The sequence below is a fragment of the Eschrichtius robustus genome, chromosome 10, assembly GCF_028021215.1.
Source record: "Eschrichtius robustus isolate mEscRob2 chromosome 10, mEscRob2.pri, whole genome shotgun sequence".
Classification (NCBI taxonomy): domain Eukaryota; kingdom Metazoa; phylum Chordata; class Mammalia; order Artiodactyla; family Eschrichtiidae; genus Eschrichtius; species Eschrichtius robustus.
In genome coordinates, this window is record NC_090833.1 from 26,902,486 (window position 1) to 26,929,171 (window position 26,686).

At 39.4% G+C, this 26,686-nt stretch overlaps 1 long non-coding RNA gene across 3 annotated transcripts in view; it reads right to left on the bottom strand.

Moving 5' to 3' along the window:
* Positions 1-26,686, bottom strand: part of LOC137770643 (uncharacterized) — a 417,676-nt gene that overhangs the window by 121,848 nt on the left and 269,142 nt on the right. For all 3 annotated transcript variants that reach the window (XR_011075204.1, XR_011075203.1, XR_011075202.1), the window contains exon 2: positions 7,399-7,478. This is a non-coding gene — a long non-coding RNA (uncharacterized lncRNA). The remainder of the gene's footprint in view (positions 1-7,398; positions 7,479-26,686) is intronic.

Below are 26,686 nucleotides of genomic sequence, written 5' to 3' on the forward strand. Positions count from 1 at the left end.
GTTGCTGCGGAGTCCCTGTGCCAATGCGGCAATCAGTGGCAAATTGGACATTTATGACACCCTTCTTCCAGGACTAGGGCAAAAGAGTTTCTCAGATCTTTTCATTACAGTCTTCACAAGCTGTGATAGAAATAGCAGCAGGTTCACTTTCACCCCATTACACGTCCAGTCAATGGAACGCTGCCTTTTCCTTACCTGGGGTGACGGTCAGGCAGCTAAGCGCTGGCTCCTATGGCCCTTTGTACCTGGCCACACTGCTATGAGAGCCAGGGGACCGTGCTCATTGCAATCACAGTACTAGCCTCTTGCCCAGGCCCAGCCATACATGGTTCACAAAGCTTCCACAGTGTTCATTTTGATTTTCACAACAGCTCTATGAGCTTTTCATTCCCTCACTCATTCATTCAACCGAGTGCCAGCTACGTGGTTTCTGCCTTCTTGGAGGTCGGTATTATTGTATTAGTGCCAGTTTATGACTAGGTATTGTATTTATTCAGCAAATATTATTTTGCATCTACTGTGTGCTGGGCATTGTAAAGTCAATGAAGATACCCAAATGAACCAAGCCTGGTCCCAGCCCTCAAGGAGCTCACAACTGCAAAACGAGGATGCAGACACGTAAATCACCATGTCTGAAAGGTTATAGCAGAAGTGTGACCACAGAGGTTGAACCAAGTGTGTGGGGCACAAAGAAGTGAGACAGTGAGTCTGCCTGGAGAATCAGGGAACCCAGGCCACAGGAAGGGACACAAAGGCTGGGTTCTGAGAGATGATTGGTAGTGTACCAGTTGGATGAAGCAGAACAGAGGAGCAAACAGTGGAAACAATGTAGAGATTAGGAAGACTGTGCGTGGCTGGAGCACAGCGTCAGCTGGGGTCATAGGGAGAGATGGAACTCAGTAGGTAGGAAGAAGTGTGTTGTAAAGAACCTTGAGGTACAAAGGAGTTTATCTTTATTCTGTAGGCAATGGTGAGACTTCACATAAAGTGTTCTAAACAGAGGACTATCGTGGTCACATGTTTTTAAAGAGATCACTCCGGCAACAATGTAGTCTATTGGAAATAAGAAAGACTTGGGTAAAGGAAACCAGTTAAGAGGTTAATTCCAAAATCCAGAGTCCTGAACTAACGTGTGCTCACTCCAAAGTCTTGTGTTTCTGCCAAGGACTTGTACTCATAGGGAGATGTCACCCCTATTTCATACCATCTCTGCCCTTCCTTTGGGAAAAGCACACACTTAACAAATGATCCACCCACTTATCCCTCGGATAAAAGACTATAACCATTAATTATAGTCTTTTATCAGAGGGATAATCGCTTCCCAGATACCTCACACACTCTCTCTGGATGGTGATCCCAAGATCAGGGTCACCAGGATAATCAGCTAGGGCTTGATGATGAATGGCAAACTAACATGTGCTCTGAGCACCAAAAAAGCAGGGATTTTTTTAAAAGTACGTGTAGACACATTTTAAAATCATCATGGAAAAATCAGAACTTTGTTGGATCTGGCTACACTTATTTTATAATTTACCTTTGTTTTCCATTGCATATAATGTGGGGAATAGTGGTGGCAGTGGAGGTGGGACACATATTTTTAGCACAGAAGTCTTCTAAAGGACTCGGTCTGGCCCTGATTATGCCCTCTTTTCTCTGGTCGCACTGCAGGTGGCCATAGCCATTTCCTTCCTTGGAACTCCTGTACAGAGAGAGTCTAGACAGCAGCAAGCAGGAAACTGCAATGAATTGGATTCATCATTCACAGCAATGCCGAGGACATCACCACCGCCCTTAGTAAGGCTACACAAGGGGACATGGCTAGCAACTCTCATTGCTTAACTGTTCCGGTTTGAACTCCATGTAAGTTTATTTGGGCAACAGAACTGGAACCAGAGTATTTCATACTTCGGTTACTCAACAGCAGTATTAAATTGAGATCCTCTATACTGTCAGGGCTTGAAAGTGTTGGTGATTATTGCAGGGCAGGTTTCTTAAGCTGTAGATAAACTACTCCAAACTAGAGCAATCCCAGCACTCTTCCAAGGGATCCCGATTGGAGGCCCATCTGTTTCAAGAAGGTCAGCTCCATAGAGAGAGGCTGAGAGGAATAAGCTGTTCTGTTAACAATATAAGTCATTGCTGTTCCCAAAATGGTTCCCAAACACTTGCACAACCCAGTAGGCTATACTCCACTAGAGAACCAAAATCTGAAAGGTCTATTCAGGCTTTCTAGGCCGGAGTCGTTCAAAATCACACTGTAAGCTTTCCCTACTAATTCTATCTTTATTCTTTGGTCACAAGCCACAAGCTTTCCAACAGAGCTCTCTTGAGATAATAAAGATACATATTGAGCACTTACTATGTGCCAGGCATATGCTAAGTGTTTTACATGCATTCTCTGATTTACTTTTCATATCTATGGGGCATAAACTATTATTATTATCCCTATTTAGCAGATAAGGAAACTGAGACACAATGATCTTTGGTAACTAGGCCAAAGTCATAGATTAAGTAAGTTTTGGAGCCCAGGCTGGAATTTAGGAAGCCTAACTCTAGAGCCAACCTTCTTGACCATTTGCTTTCCTGCCTAGGAGTTTAACCTGATCTCTTATTCCAATTTACAAGCATTTGTTAACTTCATTTGTAGGGGAGAAAACGGAGGTGAGAGAGGTTAAGTGACTTGCCTCAGGTCACATCGCTAGTGGTGGTAGAGCTGGAACAGGCATACAAAATCATTGCCTCCTTGATTTCTTAATTTGACATCCTCATTTTAACCTAAACTAGGCCTAAGACAATTTTATCCCCTCAAGGGAAAGAACAAAGGGAGGTGGGAGTGGGGTGGCATTTATTGAGCTCTTTCTAAGCATCAAGTAATCTGCTAGGCACTTTATATCCGACATTCATTCATTCAAGCAACAACCTGGAAATGTTGGCATTATTGCTTCCATTTTCCAAATGAGAAAACAGAGGCTTCAGGAGGTCAGGGAAACCTTCCCAGGTACCAAGTGATGGAGCTGGGGCTCTAGACCCCATCTTTGTGAACATGATGCCCAGGTTCCTCTACCAAGAATTTAATAGTGGGTTTATCCCTTGCAGGTGTGGATTTTATTCTGTACCTGCTTTTACCAGGTCATCAAGGATGAAGGAGTAAAATGGGTCTTGAATCAACACAGGCAATCTTCTTCCATCACCCCTTCACAAGATCCTGCCCACTATGATTTAAATTGAATTTGTAAGCAGTTTCTCCAAGGCTCTGGGTCAAATGGCTTGTGATGTTTGGGAAGATTCCTCCCCCTGATTCTGTTTCCTGACTCTTCTGACTTGGGCCCAGCAATGAGAAGCCTCATAATTTATTTAAAGGTTACCCACCAGAGAAAACACCTTCTAGACCTTGGCTTGAAATTGCTAGGTGAGCCAAGTCATATTTTAGGTACAATGAATGTGTTATTTCCCAAGTATTTGGGGTTTAATACAGCAACAGAAGACTCTCACCAGAAACCGTCCCCCCCTAACTTTGAAATATGTGTGTACAGCAGAGAAAATTTTCTGGTTTTGATGCCCTTGCAAAAATTGTCAACACACTGTATCTTTTTTCACAGCTCTTTGATGTACTTGAAGGGGTTTCTTCCTTGAACAAGAAGCCACAACTCCAAATGTGTTTAAAACAGAAGCCCCTAAACATCTGAAGTTCAGTTCAGAATTCCTAAGCAGAAACTTGGCAAGAAGTCCTAACTTAAATTAGGGAAAAGGAAAAAAAAAAAAGAAACCCTTCTCTCATCCATAAAGTATCAAATGTATACTTCCCTATAGAAAACAGACTTTTCACATCCATGTCATGCTGGTCTATCTTTTTATTCACTGCATTTTCCCCACAGAACTTAGACTTTTCGACTCATATCAAAAGCACGGTAAAGACCGTTTGGATGTATTGCTTTCATCTCAAATTCAACAAGCCCAAGTCTTAACCTGTAATCTTTTCTCTACTCGGTGTCCTTTGCTTTCTTCTTTGTTTCCCCATCATATAGGCTCAAAATCTAGACAAGGACAGGAAATATGCCTTAATTATCTTTATATGCTTAGTACCCAGGCAGTGCTGGTACACAGAAGATGCTCAATAAATACTTGTTCAATAAATAGATTTAAAAGTCGTCTTCCCCTTTTCTCTCTCCTTCACCCATGCATCTTATCTCTTCAAAGCCCTTACCACTTGTGTTTTACAATATGGTACCCAACAGCCAAATATGGCCCGTCTGATCAGGATGCAACCTGTTTAAGAATTTTATGGAAAAAACAAAAAACAAAAACATATAAAATCAGCCAGAAATAGAAACTAAGAGGCCAGTGGTTCCAAGTAATTATGGGTCTGAGTGCAGATTAGGGTCATTCTAAAAAGAAGTGGACCCGGTGTAACTGTCACTGAATCTATGAACAATTTTAATCTTACATATTAAATTACTTTCTAAGATCAAGGTAAAGTTTAATGGCTCATTCCAAAGGATTTCTTACCAAAAAATAAGTATGCACCATATCATTAACATAAACTTCTTAAGAGCAGAATCCATAAAGCCCCTTTGAAGTCACTATCATGCTTTGAACATGGAAACTACTTACTAAAGCTTCCATGTATCCTTTTTTTTTTTTTTTTTTTATGAATAGCCCAGTTTGCTTTTTTTTTTTTTAAAGAAATTCACGTCCTTTTATTTATTTATTTATGACTGTGTTGAGTCTTCGTTTCTGTGCGAGGGCTTTCTCTAGTTGCGGCAAGTGGGGACCACTCTTCATCGCGGTGCGCGGGCCTCTCACCATCGCGGCCTCTCTTGTTGCGGAGCACAGGCTCCAGACGCGCAGGCTCAGTAATTGTGGCTCACGGGCCCAGTTGCTCTGTGGCATGTGGGATCTTCCCAGACCAGGGCTCGAACCCGTGTCCCCTGCATTGGCAGGCAGATTCTCAACCACTGCGCCACCAGGGAAGCCCTCCATGTATCCTTGAATCTCACTTGAGTCATTGTGCCGCCCAAACTAAACATCAGCTATTAGCCCTCTTTTAAACTAAAATGTATTATCTATAATGAATAGGCTTCATTACACTCTATTTCTGATTATGGGGTTCTCTTTTAAAACCATATACCTTTACCTTTTGTTTTCCTTCAGTTATTTATCTCTCCCTATTCTTTTAATATATACTATGAATCTTATGGCTACTGCTGTAGTTCATACCTTCCTGCTCCACTAGATCAGCTGTTCTTAACTTGAGGTCTACGGTATAGAAGAGAGACTGTGGAAGTAGAGATAAGGGCCCAGAAGCAAGAAAGCAGCATTGACTTCAAGCTGGCATGAGTCTAGAGAAACCTCAGACACGCTGACAAGAATAAGCAGATTCTGGAGGAAGGACCCACAGGGTTTAATATGCACCAGGCATAGTTTTAGGTACTGGGGGGGAAAGCAGTGAACACAAATCCTGCCCTCCTGACCCTCCATTCTGATGGAACAAATGGCTAGCAAACAAATAAATATATATTATGAAAAACAGTCATGAGTGCTACGGAGACAAATGAAAGAGATAAGGAATGGAGAGTTCTATAAATTGCCATTTTATATAGGGTGGTCAGAGAAGGCCTCCCTGAGCAGAGAGCTGATGGAAGACAGAAGAGGGATTTGCTGTTATCTGGGGAAGAGCCTGAAGGCAGGGGAAACAACTGAAGCAAATGCCCTAAGGCAGGAAAAGGCTTGGACCAGCTTCAGCAGCAGAAAGCAAGGTGGCCAGTATGGCTGGAGCAGAAGGTGGGAAACATCATGTACAGTCTCGTGCTGGTGAGAGGGCTCACACTTTCACTCCGAACGAGTGTCTACTTAAAAAGACAATCTTTCCCTGATTCTATTCCACCAGCACGCTGGTTGTCCGTCATGTTCCAAGCACTCTGATAAGCTCTGGGAACGTACACGTAAATAAGATCCAGTCCCTCTTTAATAAGGAAACAGATATTTAGACAGATGAATCTAATGCCAGGCAGCAAACAGGCAAGTGCTGTTAAGAGAGCTGGGTGGTCTGCAGGAGAGCTGAGACCCCTCTCAGCTTCAGAGAGGAGGTAGTCAGGTTTGGCCCGTGGAAATAGTTCCGATGTGATGGACCTTGAAGGATGGGCTGGATTTGAATATGGGCATCACTGAGCTACAGAACTTTCTAAGAAAACAAGTCAAGAGACAGAGGTGAAAATATGCCTGATATTTTCAGACAATTGTGAGAATTGCCTGAGATGGGAAATGCTTGAAGGTGAGTAATTGGAAATGGGTTTGGACAAAAGGTTTGAAATTATATGTTTGAGGTACATAGAGGCAAGACAGAGAATTAGTGAACCCTTATTAGCTCTGGGGTATAATATGCCTTCTACATCATTTCCAGATATGTATGTTTACATCTATATATGAAGATTTCATAGGAGAACAGTACATGCAATGAACATACAGGAATTAAACTGAACTCTCCTTTGGTGATTTGGTGAAAAATTTTAAATTAGATTCGCTATTAGAGATAATTTATTATAAACCCTTCCCTCACCCTCCAACATTGCAATGTCGAGGAGTATGAGTCCTAAAGGTTTAATAGGCAGTGAAAGGTCATGTTATTAATAACTGATGAATCAAGAATTGGACTAATGTCCCATTATTTTCCTACCACATTTCTCTACTCAGCTCTATCCGGCTTTTCCATTACTGTACCAAAGTAAGGTGAGGGTTACACATTTAGTGCTTCAAATCCAGATCTTGAGCTGTCCTATTGTAATACACAGATGATATTAATGACTCATCTGCTATTCCTCCCCCAGCTGAGTGCAATCTACCTCCTTACAACTCCTTCACACTGTCAACGGTGACTTAGCTGCACAGCTGTAGGCAAGGCCTTCCAAACACTCAACTATGGCATCTTCCACCCCTGCTTACTTCTCTGCAGGACAAAAAAAAAAAAAAAAAAATGGAATTCCCTCCACCCACCACTACCACACCATTAAGAAGTTTTGTTTCCATTTATTTGCTCAATATTCCTTACGAGAAGATCTTGATTTGTTCTTTTTCAATAATTGAGCTTAGCAACCAGATTAACACGCTTTTGGATGTTTCAAATTTATTTCTAATGAAAAGCAGAGTTGACAGAGCGCAAGAGAGAATGAGCCAGAGAGAATGAGCCAACTTAGCCACAAAAGTAAATTTTAGCTCTTTGCTCGTATCTTAAAGAAAGACTAGAAAATTTGGAAAAATCCTTCCAGAGCTTGATGTTTCATTTGAATCTTGAAAATAACAAACTAGCCTCAAGACTCCACCTAATGGCTAGCTGTTTCAGGAAACCCTCGGTGAACAAACCCCACTCCCCAAATCGGTGTGCCCTTGAAATTCCATACATACCTTTAAGATGATGGCACAGACCGTACTGTGTTGTGATAATTGCTCTACATGTCTCTTCTTTCTCACCAGGTTCACAGCACCTATCACAGTGGGGAAGAAAGAAGGAAGTTATCAAAGATGGGAGGGAGGAAGGAAATGTTCAATGTACATGTTTTCCAAACTAACTCAAGACACATGATCTGGCAAAGAATGTCTTGGCTGCTACTTAGTTAAGAGTAACTTGAAGAGAAATAGCTTGGGTGTCAATACTAGGATTCCATGCACACTGCTGGTTTCTGATGACACCAGAAAAGAATGTTCTAATTTGAGACTGAAAATCTATGATGCTCATATACTCTGCTCACATTACAACTCAAACCTGGACAAATGAAAATAAACATTTCTTGGATCTACGACTATTTTTATAAAAGCTTACACAGGCACTTCTTGGTCTAGATACATTTGTGTTTTACATATTTGATATATACATAATTTTATTTAGGCCTTTTAGTGAAATAATACAGTGATGCAATGTAACATGTGGCAAATACCATGGTAGGTGGGCACCGCAGTACCTGAGACTGTAATTTCTGGTGAATGACAACGTTCTAGTATCCATCCTTTACACTGTTCATTTCTCCATTGCCTGACAAGTGAGATGCATTTGTGCTGTGTTTGTGCTTTTCTGCACTGTGGTTTTCTTTCTCACATTAACTGCTTTTGATTCCACAGCTACACAGAGCAACATGGCACATGCTTCACTTTTCGCAATTTTTAATTTATTTAAGCATAGAAAGAAAAATCCTAAGACATGATATGACCCATCGCCATCAACCCTGTGGCAGTACAAGGAAGCTGATTTATCACCTCCAACTCTTTCTCTGTTTACACCACCTCTCACCCTGTATACTTATTAAATGAGTCCAGCTTAAGTAACTATGGATTAAATAGAAATAATGATATCCCCCTAGAGTGGCTGAAATATCCTAAATCTCTTCTGCGCCATTACTCTATTGGAAAATTGCTTTGGGCATATCAGTTTTGGCCGGCATCCTTTGTAAGGAATTTAGCCACTGGTCATGTCAAGGGGTGTCTGTACACCTGAGTTTTTGATCTCCAATACTTGGGACATTGGAATTATATTTGTACGTTTGAGAAACATTAATCGATCATGAGCCTCACCTTGCCAAATGACTTAAAGAATATTGGTATAAAAAAATTAATATCAGAAGTTTGACTTAGGATATTAATTCTCACTAGTATTTTACTAAGACACTGAAAGGTTTTTGCAAAAGGAGATACAAACAAGGAATGTCCCAGGGCAGAAGTGCATATGATGAAGGCAGCATGGACTATTCAAGGGAGCAACAGAATTTAAATGATTCAGAACCTCAATCCATGAATATATTTTGAGCACCCATTATATGTTGGAACGTGTGCATATATAAAATCATATAGTAGTATATATAAATATAGGGTATAATTATGAGTTCTTTTAGCGTAACTTAGAAGGTATGGGAGATCCAAAGGAACACTTGACCACCTCTTTGAAGAGATTGACTTGGCTGAACAACATCTTGCAGGAATCTTTTGGGTGGGGCTGGAAGAATCAGGAGCCTTTCACATTGACTGTATTTACCCAAATCATCTGTCTTTTTTGCAAAGGTTTAATTTTCACATGAAGCCACACTTATATTGAAGTATGAAACTTCCCATTATCTATGTTAAATATCATCCCTCTAGTTTGTTGAGTTTTTTGATATCTAATTTTGATATAAGACATGTTCTTTATGATTCCTTCCGGCTCCATATCATCTGCCACTTCAACAAATAAGTCTTCACCTATCTCAATAAAAAGATGTTGGCCTGGGCCACATCAATGACCTGAAGTTTCACCGTTTCTCCAGGGATCTCCCTTCTGACAGCCACTGCAACACTCTACCAATTACATATCCGCCAAATTGAAAACCATCAAGCTCCGTTTTCATCTTCACTTTAAGGTTTTATAAAGCACCCAGTTCAAATATCCTACTCTTGTGACTACAGGATTTTATAAATGGGCAAGATTTGATCCACAAAATGAAATGAAGATGTGAGGGCATAATTTATTCTTAGGGATTATTGCTAAGTCCCAGGGATCGCTATACCTTTTGTAATGGCTCAAAATTTTTCACTTAATCTATTTAAAAATCAGAAGCATCTTCAAGTTTTCTAAAGCTTTTGGAAATCAAGATATTGGCTCAGTCACCTAGTACCTCTTGGCTCCCCTCATACTGCAAACATGGCTGACAGCATCTCAACGATCTCATCTGCGTCTCTGCCCAGCTCAGCATCAGGCAGGCCTGCAGTTCCATCTGGGCAGAGGGCTGCATCTCCTTTACAGAAAGGTAACACTCCTTTGGAATCACTTTATCTTGATTGGGCTTCCAGATCCTCCCCTTAATGTTTGTTCCTCTCTTTCCTGACTTTTTTGACTACTGATCTGGGGAGAACTTAAGAGAGGCGTTTTATAATTTATTCAGTTGACAATGGACACCTTGCTCTTTAAAAACAAAAACAAAAACAAAAGAATACATGTCACCAAACATAACGTACCTAAAAACCAAAGGTGCTTCAACTAATCGAGCCTAAAACAACTGATATGAGTGAGAAGATGGAAAGGGGAATGTGTTTCTAGAGGGAGTGCTTTTATTTGTGGGAAATTCCCTCTACAGATGGTGAGCTTGTCAATATAACAAGAAGGGTGGAGGCCGCCCCTCTCAAGATGATTTGAGGAATAATGGTGAGCAACCAGGTAGCTGATGCACTGTGAGAAGGTCTGTCGTCCACGCCTCTACCTCCTCCGAGGGATCTGCCCTGTTCATCTGTCAGTTCAGCAGAAGCTCTGTCTGTGACAGCCAGAAGCCTGGCGGTAAGTCAATATGTTCCCCTTGAGACAAGGAAAATTCCGCAGGTCAGACTCACTAGGCAAGTAGACTACAAAAAGCACCTAGTGCATACAAATGCTGTAGTAAATTAAGATAATGATATTAGCTGTTTATTGTAGATAAAACCTAAATCTGTAATAGAAGCATCTAGGAGATTCCAACACCCAGTGTATCAACATCAGAAAGAGCAGTTATGATTGTTGTCAAGGAAAAAAAAAAATGCAGGACTGACTAACATTTAGAGATATAAAGCTTTCATATCCTTCAGTCTTCTTTCCTTTGTGATTTCCACAGGATTTTCATTTCCAGAGATATCATACTACTTGCTTTCAAAGGAATTCAATATTTTCATTCAGAAAAGTAATTTCACAGGAAAGTAACACAGAGTGATGTCCTGGGTATTCATTTTCAGAGCCAATATTACAAAGTCAATTTGTGCTGCACGGAGCCGGGGCGACATGAAAAGGTGCAGATCCTGTGTATCTGGGTTTCCAGGGTCCTCTTCTTCCTTCCCATTCCCCTCCTGCAGGACACCCCACAAGCCTTTGAAAAGAAGTGTCTGGCGGTAAAACAAAACAGGCTGTCTGATTCCCTTAATAACCTCACCCAGCGTCACCCAAAGACCTTGATCCCGAGCCCAGGACTTGATTACGGCTTCATCCCCTCTGCCCTGTAGTAAAAGTCCTATCTCCATAACCATCACAATCATCCTGTTTCTTTTCTTCATGTTGTTATAGAAATTAGAGGAGAAAGCAGCCAGCCTAAGGTGAAAGACGAGGAGATGAGTGACTTCCTCTGGTACTTCTGTGCAGATAAAAGCTAATTCTGATAAAACCAAGACTGAAATCCTTCCAGCCCACATAAAGTCAAGGTCAGGCAACATGAACCAATCAAGTTGAAAGCTGACCGATTTTTTTCTTTTCGCAAGTAAGTCAGAGACTGACAGAGGAGCAGAGGTGGACGGAGGAAGGATGAGGGGGGAAGAGGGAAGAAAGGAGGAGAAAAGCCCCCCCATCGAGGTGAACAGATGGACTGACAGAGTGAACGAGAGACAGAGATGGAGGGGAAAAAAAGGAGTTCCTTTTGCTATTCCTGTTCCTTACATATTTCAGGATCACAAGGCATAAAAAAAACATCTTCAAGTTTTTCATCAGGCATTGGGGGTGACGGGACCACAAGGTCCAGCTGCCAACGGGTGTTTTTCCTGGGGTGTTACAAGTCGGGCCGCATGCCCTAACCTTGAGGATGATGTTTATTCCTGGGGGAGAGATAAGCCAGCAGCCCTGGCCCCAGCCCCATCGGAGCAGAGTGGGCATTACCAGCGAACAAAGGAAGAGCGCTGTACAGCAACAAGCATTTGGTTTTGATTAGAGGATATTCAGGGACTGTGCAAGTTCTATTAAAATAAGCACAAAACCATCTTAAAGGGCTTTTTCTTTTCTTTCTCTTTCCCCCCCTCGGTTTATATTGTTAATCTTTCTTCCTGGACGGCTCCTCACAAATGCCTTTTGTTTTCTTGTGTGATTCTACGTGCCAGGACTCTAAGAAGGCAGGACGGAGGTCCTGTTCTGGCATGCTTTCAAGTCTCTTCCATAGGAGATGAAGGCTTGTTGCTGTGCCTTCAAGGGTATAAATTTAGAGGCCGCCAATCCGTCCGGAGGTAATTCAAATGCTGGTAAATGGTGGAATCCACCCTGGCCCCCTGCTCCTATGAATACCCTGGCACTTACCCCACTCAGAGGAAACGAAACCAATTTGGGAAAGCGAGGAGAGAATAAACATGCAATTAAAATGGTCATTTCTCCTGGTTTCTTCCTTTAGTTCTTTTTTTAACACTGCATCCCATTCTATAATCTGATGATGAAACGGGCCTGGTTAATTATAACAACGTACAAAAGATCGCTGCCTTTTCCCCACAGTGACTAGGCTAGGTCTGAATATTTTTTTTTGTGGTGGTGGCGAGGAATGGGGAGAGAGGTGGGTGAACTTCAAGTGAAGCCATCATCTTGGAAGAGCCGCTATTTTTATATTGTTTCACACCCTTCGCCAGGGTGAGCATTACAGAAATGGCACTTTCCTTTCAATTTATCTATCTTCCTCCTTTATCCGTAGATAGACAAATAAAAATGAATTCTATCCAGAGGCAGCATGCATGCCGCTTCTATATGTTCTTCAGATAGCTTATTTTTATTCAGCTTAAAGCAGAACCTATAATTTTTATTCAAGATTCCATCCAGCCTCTCTCTCTCTCTACCTCCAAGCAAGTCTTCAAGAAGCCCTGCTGCCCTGCTTTGTTCCAAAGACTCTGCTAAAGGCCAAAAGATGGAGATAGCACACCCGTCTGGTCTGTTTTCGCATCCTAAGAGAAGGGCTTGAGAGAGCCCCCTCCAGTGGAGGGAACAAGGTGGTCGGGAATAAGCATTGCTGTCTTTGTTTGTGATTAGCTTCTTGTGCTTATTCCAGGAAGACTCTTAATATCCATGGGGAAATAACACCACTAAATGAAGCTCACCCAGCAATCAGGAGACTTCGTTGCCAGGGCTCTGAAATACTTACACTTAAAGATTCCATTTCAGTGTCAAAAAAAATAAGCATCTCACTTCCCCCTTCGTCCTTTTCTCTTGTTTTTCCCCTTACCCACCATCACCCCCCCCCCCCCCCCCCGCCTAATTCTCAACAGTGTGTGAATTTTATATGGATCAACCTTAAAGCATCTGCTAGAAAATAACAGCCAACCTGTATATGAAATAGGAATAGATTCCATGTCAGAGCAAAATTAAGATCTTGATGCCTCCTCATTTCCATAATATTACCCTTGCGCTTGGTGAATAAATACCACAGGAATACCAAAGAGTGGTGGAGCAAAAATGAATATTGAAATTTATAAAATGGCCAGTGTCCAAAATAGTAATATTCACGGGGAAGTGTTTTGACATCTGAGATAACCTCCATTTTCCTTCAGAGAGCTGAGCATGCTTGATTTGGTAACACGGATTTGAACAAACACATTATTACAATGCATTTCAAACTGCTCACCTCTTTTTTAACCCCTTCAATTCTGACAATCTCCCATCACCCCAGTTTTAGAATAAGAAGGGTATTAAAGCACAGAATTTTAAGTCCGATGATTTGGGGCTAGAATCCTTGTTCTGTCACTCTCCAAATGTTTAGCTTTGGGTACCTGAATGAATCTTTCTGAGCTTCAATTGACATCTATAAAGTGAGGAAAGCAACAGACCCATTCTCACAGGGTAGTGGTGAGGACTAAATAATAACAAATATTATAGATGACATAAAAAGTCATGGTAATTATCACAACTAATATTTATTGCATACCTTATCATGTATCACTGTTTTAAGAGTCTTACACATACTAGCTTATTAACTATGAGATAGGGTTATTGGGAAGATGAAATGAGCTATTTCATGTAAATGAAGTAATACACTTCTGCCTGGCACATGGTTAATGCACTATAAATAGTGATTACAGTGATAATAATATAATCCTCAAAACCTTCTAAAAATGGAATTGATATTAGGCTTTTTACACAGATGAGGAAACTGAGGCACAGAGATATTAAGGGACTTAACCCAATAGTACAGATTAGGAAATAGTGAAACAATTCAAACAGACAGTCTGGCCCTGAAGCCTATAATTTTAACCATTGTACTATATGTAAAAGCTCTTTATCAAATATGACACACATTAATATGTACATATGCGTGTGTGTGTGTGTGTGTGTGTGTGTGTGTCTAGACACACACACACACAAAATTGATTTCTCATATTAAAAAAGGAAATATTCTGGTTAAGTTTCTACCACACAGGCCAACCCCATAAGTAATGAATGAAAGTTGTGACTGGTGCCTGGCCTGATTTATATTCTGAAATCATCATATTTTCTTCTCAGTCCCCTTCCTGCCCATATTTTCCTTTCTGGCTGATGGGGGTTGCTCAGCTGGGCTTTGTGTGAGTTACAAAGCAGCAACAATTACATGAGGGAGTCCAGGAGCATGTTAACCACAAAAAAACAGTTGTCATAAACACTGTGCATCTTAATGCAGTGCTTCCGTCTTTACGTAAGATTAATTAAAGAGCAGATGTTCTGTCATGCCCCACGTTAGGTATGGTTATCTTTGAGATTCCAGCTCCTCCATTTGCTGGGTTTTAATTTGCATCATTATGCATTTTGAGCCTGGGGCATGAGTAGTCAAGTGGTAAACATTATTAGCTATACAGCACTGTATTTCCAAATGCAACCTCACTATTAGGCTGACTAATAGAATTCAATTCTATTTTCAGCCGAATCCTCTCAATTTTCATTTGCTTTTGACACGTTACATGGCAGGGGGAGAGAGCAAGGGAAAATGAGGGAGAGAGAGGCAGCTACAGCACTGTTTGTGCACAGGCCTCGAGTCGGCAAGACAGCCCCCTTCCGGTGGGTTTTGACCATGCAGCTGAAGAGCTCCCACCCTTGCCTTCCTTTTGCACACAGCTGTGACAGCCCTGAAGTTTCCCCTCCCATCCTCATCTCCGAGGTTGACACTCCAGATATGGCAAGATGTCCCTGCTGTTGTTAAGAACTGGAGACGCTAAAGTGAATTCTGATTTTCTAAATGCAACTCCTAAAAATTGATGTCAAAAAAGTTTTCAGGCCACGATCAAAGTCCGCTATGAATTAATTTGTCATTATAACACAGCCCCGCTTGCCAGGCATTTCAGGCCAGGGTCTGGGAAAGGCAGCAGATATCTGGGTTGACAATTTCATTTAAAGGACAGAAAGCTTTCTGCTTTCTTTTCATTGGTATCTTGATTTAATGAACACACAAACAGACCATGGCCATATGCTCCAAATACCAGCTTGCTGTTCTTCAAGAAGCAGCTTGGGAAAATGCCAAGGCAAGAAGCTTGGAAGAAACTTGAAAAGGCTTCAAGACATATCTGTGTAGCCTGGGATAGCAAATGCACCAGTGATTAATTACGCTGGGGTTGGACGTGAATAGGAATGCCAATAAGGCGTTCGTAGCACAGCAATAGTGGGCACGTTGGCCTGATAATAGAATCCTTCCTGTTTTGATTTCCCCGAGTTTCCTTTCTGTTGGTAACACATTCACATGCAGGTCAGAGATATAAGATGGTAATGTCATGCTGCTTCTCATTACAGAATCATTAGATCAGGTGTGACCACAACCAAAGAGGGGGTGGCCCTAGGAAATGGGAACTCCAGAATTTGTGCCAGAGAACTCTTGTCTGAAGAGAAATCAATGACTGCCTCTTCCTGCAGAAACCCTCCACTACATCCCCCAGAGATGCTCAAAAACAATGTAGGGGGTGGCTTGACTCTGCTGGCAACACAATCCATAGATTCTCCCCTAAATGACTTTGAAAATGATTCCCCTCCTTCAGAATCCACAGTAGGAATTTGCTGAAGTTGGAAAGCAAGGAAGTTCATCTTCTTTCTCTTCCTCTGTTAGCAGATGAAGGAAGAAGAGGAGAGGAAGAAGAAGAAAAGCTACCTTGTATCCAGAGCAGAAAGCTTAACTGAGCTTAATAAGAGGGAAGAACTTGTCTTGGTGGTAGAGTGTCAAGGATTAGGCTCATTGGAAAAGGACCATTTTGACTCCAGTCTTGGGGCCTGTGTCATCTACTTTAAGGACAACTTGTAGGTTTCTTCCATCCTGTATTTCCTGATCTAATAATCTGGCCACGTACATGTTGAATGGCTTCCCATCACCTATAAGACATAGTCTAGAATCCTATATCTTTCATACATGGTCCTTTATGACCTGACCCTGCCTTACAGATCCAGTTGTGGCTCCTGTTTTTCTCCCCTTCACCCCCCATTCCTCTTATCACACTACTTGTAAAAGGCTTAAGGGTGCTGACCCTTTTAACCTCCAGGCTTTTGCACATTGGCTACCTCTACCTAAAATTCTCTTCTCCACATTGTCTTTCTAGGAAAAATTCTGCCTACATTCCTATCTCTTGGGATATTCTCCCAAATTTCTCACTAATTCTCCTTGAAAATCCCACCAACACCTCAAACCAAACACATTTGGGGCTTAACTCATCTTTCCCTTTAGACATACTCCACTTTGTAATCCCTGATGCCAATTAATGGTACCTACAGACCATAAGGACACTAACACTCAAAACATTGATTTTGTTTCCCTTCTAACTCCTTGATAGCCAGTCACTAAATCATTCCTGATGAGTTTACCTCCAGAATCACTCTTCTATCCAAAATCTTTATGCCCTACCTAAATTGTCTCCCAGGATTTTCCTTTCTATTGTCATTTCCCTACCCAAATACTGGTTTTATCTCACATGGCCTATTGTGATAATCACCTAATTGATCTCATTTCTTTCCAGTCTTTCTCTCTTTCCATCCATTTTACCTTGAGTCACCGGATTAAATTGTGATGCTTGAAGTATTTATTCAGTCATTCATTCGATATGTATAAGCATATGTGCCAGGTACCAGGAAGTACACCCCTTAAGAATAGAATTCCCATATCCATTGAAAGTGTCAGTCAGTGATTGGTACTTAGTCACTTTTAAATAAGTGGGTATTAAGTAAATGAATGGGCTTAAAGTTTAGTTGGAGAGAAGAGTTATCAGAAGCTAAAAATAATAAAATGCTTCTATGGAATACTTCAGGACAATCTGTAATTGATTGCCAGATGACAGATATTAGCATTCTAACTAATGTCATCAGAGAAACCCTTAGAGAAGGTAAGGGAGAAGAAAGAGAACCAAGATTTATTGAGTAACTATTATGCATCTAGCCCGATGCTATGTGAATTGTATACATTATTTTATTTATTCCTTACAACAACCCTATTAGCAAGCCCATTTTACAGATGAATCAGCAGAGGCTCATGGAGGTTAAATAGCTTGCCCAGTCATCTAGCCAGAAAGGATTAGAACTGAGGTTTGAATCAAGAAGTGTGTTGTCCCAACATCTCCCTTTTTCCACTGAACTAAGCTAGCAAAGAAGAGGTGGCTGTAAAAACATTTCAAAGAGGACTAGATAGGTCTTTGGTTACTGATTTGACATGGTAGACCTCAGTAAAGGAGGGGTCAAAATTTACCCTCAAATTTTGAAACAGAATGTTTGGGAGGAATACTAGAAGTGTGAATTGGGTATGCTTTTAATCAGAAAGCAATTTATTTATAGACCTACTAAGTTAGTTTAGTGAGAAACTCTTACCTCTAACTCTGGGTTCCTTATACAGTTGACCCTTGAACCGTGCAGGGGTTAGGGACACAGACTCTCCACGCAAAAATCCATAAATAACTTTACAGTCGGCCCTCAATATCTGCGGTTCCACATCCACAGATTCAACCAACCGCAGATGGTGTGGTACTGTGATATATATTCAGTGAAAAAAATACGCATATAAGTGGAACCCCTGTTGTTCAAGTGTCGACTGTGTATCATCCCTCGGTTTCTGCAGGGGATTGGTTGCAGGACCCCCATAGATACCAAAATCTGAGGATGCTCAAGTCCCTTATATAAAATGGCATAGTATTTGCATAGAACCTACGCACAAACTCCTGCCTGCTTTAACTAATCTCTAGATTACTTATAATACCTAATACAATGTAAATGCTACGTAAATAGTTGCTGGCTTGCAGCAAATTCAAGTTTTGCTTTTTAGAACTTGCTGCAATTTTTTTTCTGAATATTTTCTATCCACAGTTGGTTGAATCCACGATGTGGAACCCTCCGACATGGAGAGCTGACTGTATTTGGTTAGGGTCTTCGTGGGTTCCACAGTGCCTGCAGGATATCAGATAAAGGCAACACTAAAAAATGAAAAATAGCCATGAACTTACTTTCTAAGGTTTGGGGGGATGCCTGGTCAGACTGTGGTGTGATATGATCAGTTTGGTTGCTAAGAACAAGCTTACGGAGGGTAAGGGTGGTATAATAAGATCACTAAGAGCTGGGCAGAACTTTCTATGGCACTTAGGACAATGTTCCATCCAGGGTTGGAACTTTGCCTCAGGAACCTCAAATCTGTTCAACTAGAGTCTGCTCACCACCTGAGGTAGCAAGAACCCCATTCCATCATCCGAAGGATCTAAGAGTGAGAAATTGCTTCTTTTTTGGGGGAATCAAAATCTACTTTCTAGTTCATCTACTAGCCCTATTTCTGCTAGCCCTTTAGAATGTATATGATAGCTCTTCCTATATTTTCTGACAACCTTTGTATCTCCCTTCAGTCCTTTCTTTTCCAGGCTAGAATCCACACAGTAAATTTATTGTATATTTTTATCTGGCCTATTATATCCACTTTGTAAATGAAGACATTGAGTGTTAATCAAGGTCAGCAATAAGCCCAAGCTCATAAGGCTCACAAGCAGAGAAGCAAGAATTTGAACTCAGGCCTGTGTGCTATCCAAACCCCCATTCTTTCTATTACAAACTGCTGCTTTCACTTTCCCATTGGACATTTATTTGCAGATAATCTCTTTCCCCTTCTAAATTTTTAAGTGATGCAAAGAAGAACACTAAAGTAAATTGGTTAGTCAAAAATAAATATATTTCAATAAAAGGATGACAAGAACAGCATATTTTTTAAAAAATTTATTGAAGTATAGTTGACATTCAATATTGTATTAGTTTCAGGTGCACAACGTAGTGATTCGACATTTATATACCCCACGAATTGATCAGCACACTAAGTCTAGTAACCATCTGTTACCATATGAAGTTATTGCACTGTTATTGACTATATTCCTTATGCTTTATATTACATCCTCATGACTTATCTATTTATAACTGGAAGTTCGTACCTCTTAGTCCCTTTCACCTGTTTCACCCAACTCCCCACCCGCCTCCCCTCTGACAACCTCCGGCTTGTTCTCTGTATCTATGAGTCAAAACCAGAATATTTTCAAGGAAGGAAGATAATTATGCCTGACAACAATTGCAAGAGAAGTTTTACATTATGTTCAAGTATTTCATTTAGCTGTGAGCTTCCTGGCACTCAAGGCAAAAAGAGAAGTAAAACTACAGTTTCAAAGCTCTTGCCATAGGATAAAAGGAAACTAACCAGTTCCTGAGAAGACAGAAATGTTTTCCTGGCACTGCATTCTAAAAAGAATTCTCAAAAGCATTTATCACATAGCTGTAAGAAGAAATCATCACTTAGATGTTGAGTAAAACAACAGATGATGCCTTCAAAGTGGCTTTACAGAAGATAAAACAACAGTCTTCCCACAGCTATTGCTTGTAGAGATTCTTTATTAAAGCAAAGGGGAAAATACTAAATTGCTACTCAGTGAAGGCAATTCTAAAAATCAGCAAAGGCAATGTAATTTGCAAGCATTCACGTAAGAACAGAGCCCAGAAAAAGTGAGGAATGGGCTTCTTTACTGGCCCAGACAGTTAGAACTTTGGAGAGGCTAACCCTGTTCTGGCCAGAGACTATATAAAAGAAATGTCCTCACATACATGCTTTGAGAATCTCATTTTCAGCTGGGTTTTATGTTTCCATTACCTGGCCTTTTAGTTTGGATGTCCACATGGTTCCTTCCAGCTCCTTCTCTTTATCATATTTTCCAAGCTCACAATTTCAACTCTTGGCACTGCATTTCTCAGAATGGATCTCCTCCCCAAAGACCCTTCCACTTGATGAGCCCAGGATCTTCCTTCTTCAGGTTCTGCTTTAGCCAGGGACACAGGCAGCCCAGTAGGCACCTGGTCAGCAAATCCCTTTGAGAATTTCTCAAAAAGCAATCACTTCAACTGTGCTCTGGGAGAGAACTCAAGCAATCAATTCCAGACTGAGCTTTCTGGCAGCACTGAAGGTGCAGTTCCTCTGTGTGGCTGAACGAAGCAAATTCCATCGGCTTTTGATATGAGACATTCCACTGGCACAATTGACATTCTGTTAGGGTAATTGTGGAATCTGGCATACTTTTCCAGTTGAAGGGGCAAGGCAGGGTATGAAAGTGCTTGCAGATACAATCAAAATTTTCTTTAAAAGAAGATTTAAATCTGCTTAAGAGCTCAGCTAAATCTCTGGTTGACTTCAGAACATGGGAGGGATTTTTCCCCTCAGTTGCCTTTGTTTTTGTTTCAGTTGAAAAACACTAACAAAATTCTAAATAAAATTAAGGATTTATCTACAGTCCACCATCCATTCATCCCTATCAAACTGACTTCCTTTTACCAGGTTCTTTTCTAGCCTTTGCTCATATAAAGACACAATTTTTAAATTACAATTACTGCATAGGCATACTCTTGCATTCTGGGTTTTTGCCCCATTCAGCTTTATAAACACTTTTCCTACTACACAGTTACCACATGGTTTTCATAATTATCATTTATGATGAAGCCACACCTCCATTAAGCAACTGCATTATGAGTTAATTAACCATTTCACTACACAGACATTTAAGTTGTTTGAATTATTTGGGTTATTTCCACATGACAAGTTCAAAGGAGTTAAATTTTTAAACCAAACCATGTAAGTATGGTTCTTTACATCTTGTCAAACTGATTTTCGCAATGATAGTTCCCATTTACACGTTCATCGGTAACACATGAAAATATCATCATCACCACAGCCATGCCAACACCGGGGATTTGCATTTTTTAAACATTAATGTTAAAGGTAGAGAGTGGCAAACGTGCATGTATTTAGTGAAGTGGCCTAGAAATGTGTAACAATTGTTATAATAATAAGTGTAACAGACAGTGATGGTGCCAGTCAAATAGCCTTTCCCTCTCTTCCTTGTAAAAAGCCCAGATTTTGTCCTCATTTCCATCTTTCCTCCATGTCACTAAGAAATAAATACTTATTAGTCAAAGACAATCTTGAAAATCCCATTTCATTGCCAATGAGACTCAGGAAGGGGCCCCCAGAGCTTCTAGGAATGGTTTCTTTGCTCCTAAAAAAGGCAGATGAAACAACTGAACACAACTGGCTACTCTATAACAAAATGATAGCATAACCACAATCATTATATCATGTAACTTTGAATATACTTCTCTGACATGTATCCTTAGTGGCATATGCTCTAAAAACAAAAAGAACTACAAAGAAATCTTAAAATTTACTCAGTAGGTTTTTTTATCATAGTGATGTCAGTGTTCTAATTTTGTTGTTTTATTTGTATTGTAATATATATAATAATTATATATAATCTATTATGTTTATATATTATATATAATCTGTTATATTATATAGATATAGATATATAATCTGTTATTAGAAATAAAGATACGCACTTTAAGGGAAAAAACGGCAAACATAAAGTAAAATAAGACAGTGTAATGTTAAATTTGAATTGCAGATATCAATATAAACATGATTATATAGATTATATATGTATATGTGTGAATATATATATATATATGTTTCTCATAGCTCTTTCCACTACAAGAAGACAGAAGGAATAATAAACCACCATCAATAAATACCCTGACAATGTATCTTGGTTTCTAAATGCCAGTCCCCACCTAAGGTAACAACAGCTTATAGAAATGGCTAATCTATGTCTGGGACAGAAAAGTGCAAGGTTAATATTAGATAACTTGTTGTGCCAGAAAGCAAAGGAACATTCGAAGACTAAAGGGATAATGTCAAAAGCACAGAGGAGCCAACTTGAAGGGGTTCCAACTGGCAAAATTTGGGACAATTTAAGCATCAGAGATAGTAATCACTGTAATTGATTATAACATTAAAAATAAATGTATGACTCCATAGTAACATGTAACATTTAAGTAAAAGAAGGGGTGCTTTTCTCTACAGAAAAAATACAAACTGATAAATGTGAAAGGAATGATAGAATATTGCTATTTTATAACCTGCCGTGCAATAAGCAATTCAATGGATCCTGAAGTCATTAGCTGAGAAAGGACAAGATGGCGAAGTACCACCCCCTACCCCAGATTAACTGCTGAACTCTGCAGGGAATATATACCTTTGTTATGGAGAGATATGACGGTCACCACTTTAACCAGGTAATCACACTTAATATCACCAATAGTAGGACATCCTGACATTGTGCCTGATATGCTGCAATGTGTTGTACATGCCATCACCCATGAAGTTGTCTTGCCTAAAATAACCTAAATCTACTCAAGGCTCTAGACCTGATGTCTGTGTGTACAGTTAATTGAGAAAAATTTGAATGACACCATTAGGAAACAATCACAAAAATCTAGAATGTGGTACTTATTACAAGACCTGAACTTTTCAAAACATCAGTGTCACAAAAAATTAAAAGGTATGGGGACTGTCCTAGATTAAGAAAGACTAAAGACTCATAAACAAATGCAATGGGCACATAATCATTGGTCCTAGATTGGGGGGGTTGCGGAAACAGATATAAAGGATATTTGGGAGCCGATGGAGAATTTGAATATGCTTTCGATTTGAAATAATATTATGGAGTTTTTGTAAACCTTAAATCTGACGATTATACTATTCTTACACAGGATATTATCCTTATTCTTAGGAGATGCATGCTGAAGAATTTAGAATGAAGTGTAATGATATCTGCAACTTAATTTCAAAAGGTTTGGCCAGAAGGACTGTTCTTTCAATTTTCCTATATGCTTGAAAATTTTCAAAAGAAAAAGTTCATGAAAGAAAAGAGAGATGAATGAGAACAAACAGTCCTACTTCTTCCACTAGATGTTATCCCTTAGTTGCCATAATCAGGAGGATATACTGATAAATTGAGAAGAGAACAGCTAAAAACAAACAAAACAAAATGAAAAAATGAGTCCTGGACTTCTTGAGCCACTGAATTGACCAATTTTAGAAACGTCTTACCTAATGGTTTCTTATTATATCAATTATTTTATTTTTTAAGCAGTTGAGGTTTTGTAACTTGCAGACAAAAGTATTCTAACTCATAGCATGAGCAGCAGACCACATAAACTTACCATGTGGCAGCTACCATAATAAATACTGTTATTTATAGTATATATTTTCAGCATTTTACATCCATATGAAGTAAGTACCACTATTGTACACATTTTCTTCAGATTTGGAGGCCAAAGTGTAGACAGGTAAGTCTTACTGAAGGTCACGCAGCCATTAAGTAATCCAGCTAGAACTCAAGCCTAAGCATCTAGCAATACCTTGCCACTGAGTCCCAGACACTTATGTTCAATTGCCTGTTTACCAAGTCCATTTTGGTCTAGAATGTACTTCTTGAATTTAAATTAACATGGCTTATACAACATTCTTGATTCCCTCCACAAAACATGCCTCTCTACCCAATTCCTCAAGACTAAATCCTAGAGATATCCCTTTACTTGCCTCCCCACACCACATCCAGTCTATAAGCAAATCTCTTCTCCTCTACCTCAAAAATATACCCAAAATCTGTTTGCTTTTTTTTTTTTTTTTTGATCTGAAGCTTCAATCTGCTACAATCGGGACTGAAGCTTCCACTGTCTCTTATACAACTGCAGTAACCTCCTAACTGACCTCTACACATTCATTTTGCCCCCTGCGTCTTCTCTCTACACAATAGCATGAGTGACCTTTCCCTGCCATGAATGATTGGATCATATCACTGCCATGGTTAATGACCTCAAGGACTTTCCATTAAACTTTAAATCCAAATGTTTACAAAGGTCAATGAGGCACTACAGAATCTTTTCCTGTCTTTCTCTCCAACCTCATCTGGAACCCCTCTCCCCCAGGTTCACTACACTATAGCACACACACCTTCTCTCTGTTCCTCAAATACAACAAGCACAGCCTTGGCACTGGTTGGTATTCTCTCTACCTGAAACACTCTGCCCCTAGATATTTGCATTGTTGGATCCTTCAGATCATTCAAGTCTTAGTTCAAGTGTCTCTTCAGGGAGGTCACTGAAACTCTATACAACACACTCTACACAAAGTGTTCACGATCACTCTCGATTGCCTTTGTAAAAGTTAATAATCTTTCAAATGATCTTGTTCATTCATTTACTTAGTTTTTTTTTTTTTTTTTTTTACTTTCCTTTCCCTCTTCCCAACTAGGATGTATGTTAAATAAGAGCAGGAATATTACTTGTCTTGTTTAGCACTTTATCCCTTGTTCCTAGAATAGTGCCTGGCACATAGTAAGATATTCAATAAATACTTGTTAATGAATGAATAAAAACAATATTCAATGGCTACTAACAACCACATTTTGCCATTTCTCCATAAAATATTGACCCAGGTTGCTTTTCCTTGAAAGCATACCCCCTGGTTTCTCAAAGTTTCCCTTATAATGCCGCAGTCAGACAGCAACAAAAAACAGTAACCTTTCTCACAAGTTTTTTTGCCATATACTTTGTTTTATTTTCTTTTTTCCTCCTATTACTTGGAAGATGAACATTCAATTTTAAGCTATACCAATGGTTATTTTTAAGTTTCATAAAAATATGTTTTACTGCTATTGCTCTAATTTTCAGCATTAAGAGTAAAATATATTTTGCACTGCATCAAAAAGAATAAAATATCTAGGAATAAACCTACCTAAGGAGGCAAAAGACCTGTACTCCAAAAACTATAAGACGCTGATGAAAGAAATTGAAGATGACACAAACAGATGGAAAGATATACTTCATTCTTGGATTGGAAGACTCAATATCATCAAAATTACCATACTATTCAAGGCAATCTACAGATTCAATGCAATCCCTATCAAATTACCAATGACATTTTTCACAGAACTAGAACAAAAAATTCTAAAATTTATATGGAAAATACAGAAGACCCTGAATAGCCAAAGCAATCTTGAGAAAGAAGAACGAAGCTGGAGGAATCACGCTCCTTGACTTTAGACTATAATACAAAGCTACAGTAATCAAAACAGTATGGTACTGGCACAAAAACAGACATACAGATCAATGGAACAGGATAGAAAGCCAAGAAACAAATCCATGCACTTATGTCAATCTATGACAAAGGAGGCAATAATATACAATGGAGAAAAGACAGTCTCTTCAATAGTGGTGCTGGGAAAACTGGACAGCTACATGTAAAAGAATGAAATTAGAATATTCTCTAACACCAGATATGAAAATAAACTCAAAATGGATTAAAGACCTAAATGTAAGGCCGGACACTATAAGACCAAAAACATAGGCAGAACACTTTTTGACCTAAATCTCAGCAATATTTTTTTGAATCCATCTCCTGAGTAATGGAAATAAAAACAAAAATAAACAAATGAGGCCTAATGAAACTTAAAAGCTTTTGCACAGCAAAGGAAACAAAAGCTTTTGCACAGCAAAGGAAACAAAACAAAAAGACAACCTATGGACTGGGAGAAAATATTTTTAAACAATGCTACTGACAAGGAATTAATCTCCAAAATACATAAACAGTTCATACAGCTCAATATCAAAACAAAACAAAACAAAACAAAACAAAACAAAACAACTGATAAAAAGATGGGTAGAAGACCTAAATAGACATTTCTCCAAAGAATACATACAGATGGCCAACAGGCAAATGAAAAGATGCTCAACATCACTAATTGTTAGAGAAATACAAATCAAAACTATAATGAGGTATTATATCAGTCAGAATGGCCATCATTAAAAAGTCTACAAATAATAAATGCTGGAGAGAGTGTGGAGAAAAGGGGACCCTCCTACACTGTTGGTGGGAAGGTAAATTGGTGCAGCCACTATGGGGAACAGTATGGAGGTTCCTTAAGAAACTAAAGATAGAGTTACCATCTGATCCTGCAATCCCACTCCTGGGCATATACTCAGAGAAAACTTTAATTCGAAAAGATACATGCAACCCAATGTTCATTGCAGCTCTATTTACAACAGCCAAGACATGGAAGCAACCTAAATGTCCATTGACAGATGAATGGATAAAGATGTGGTGTGTGTATATATATATATATATATATATATATATATATATATATATACACACACACACACACACACAATGGAATATTACTCAGCCATAAAAAAGAATGAGATAATGCCATCTGTAGCAACATGGATGGAATCAGAGATTATCATATTAAGTGAAGTAAATCAGACAGAGAAAGACAAATATCATATGATATCACTTGTTTGTGGAATCTAAAAAAGAAAAAAAGATACAAATGAACTTATTTACAAAACAGAAATAAACTCACAGACATAGAAACCAAAGGGGATAGCGGCGGGTGGGTGGGGGAGATAAATTAGGAGTTTGGGATTAACATATATACACTACTATATATAAAATAGGTAAACAATAAGGACCTACTGTATAGCAGAGCAAACTATACTCAATATCTTGTAATAACCTATAATGGAAAAGAATCTGAAAGAGAATAGATATATATTCATGTATAACTGGATCACTTTGCTGTACACTTGAAAGTAACACAACATTGTAAATTAACTATACCTTAA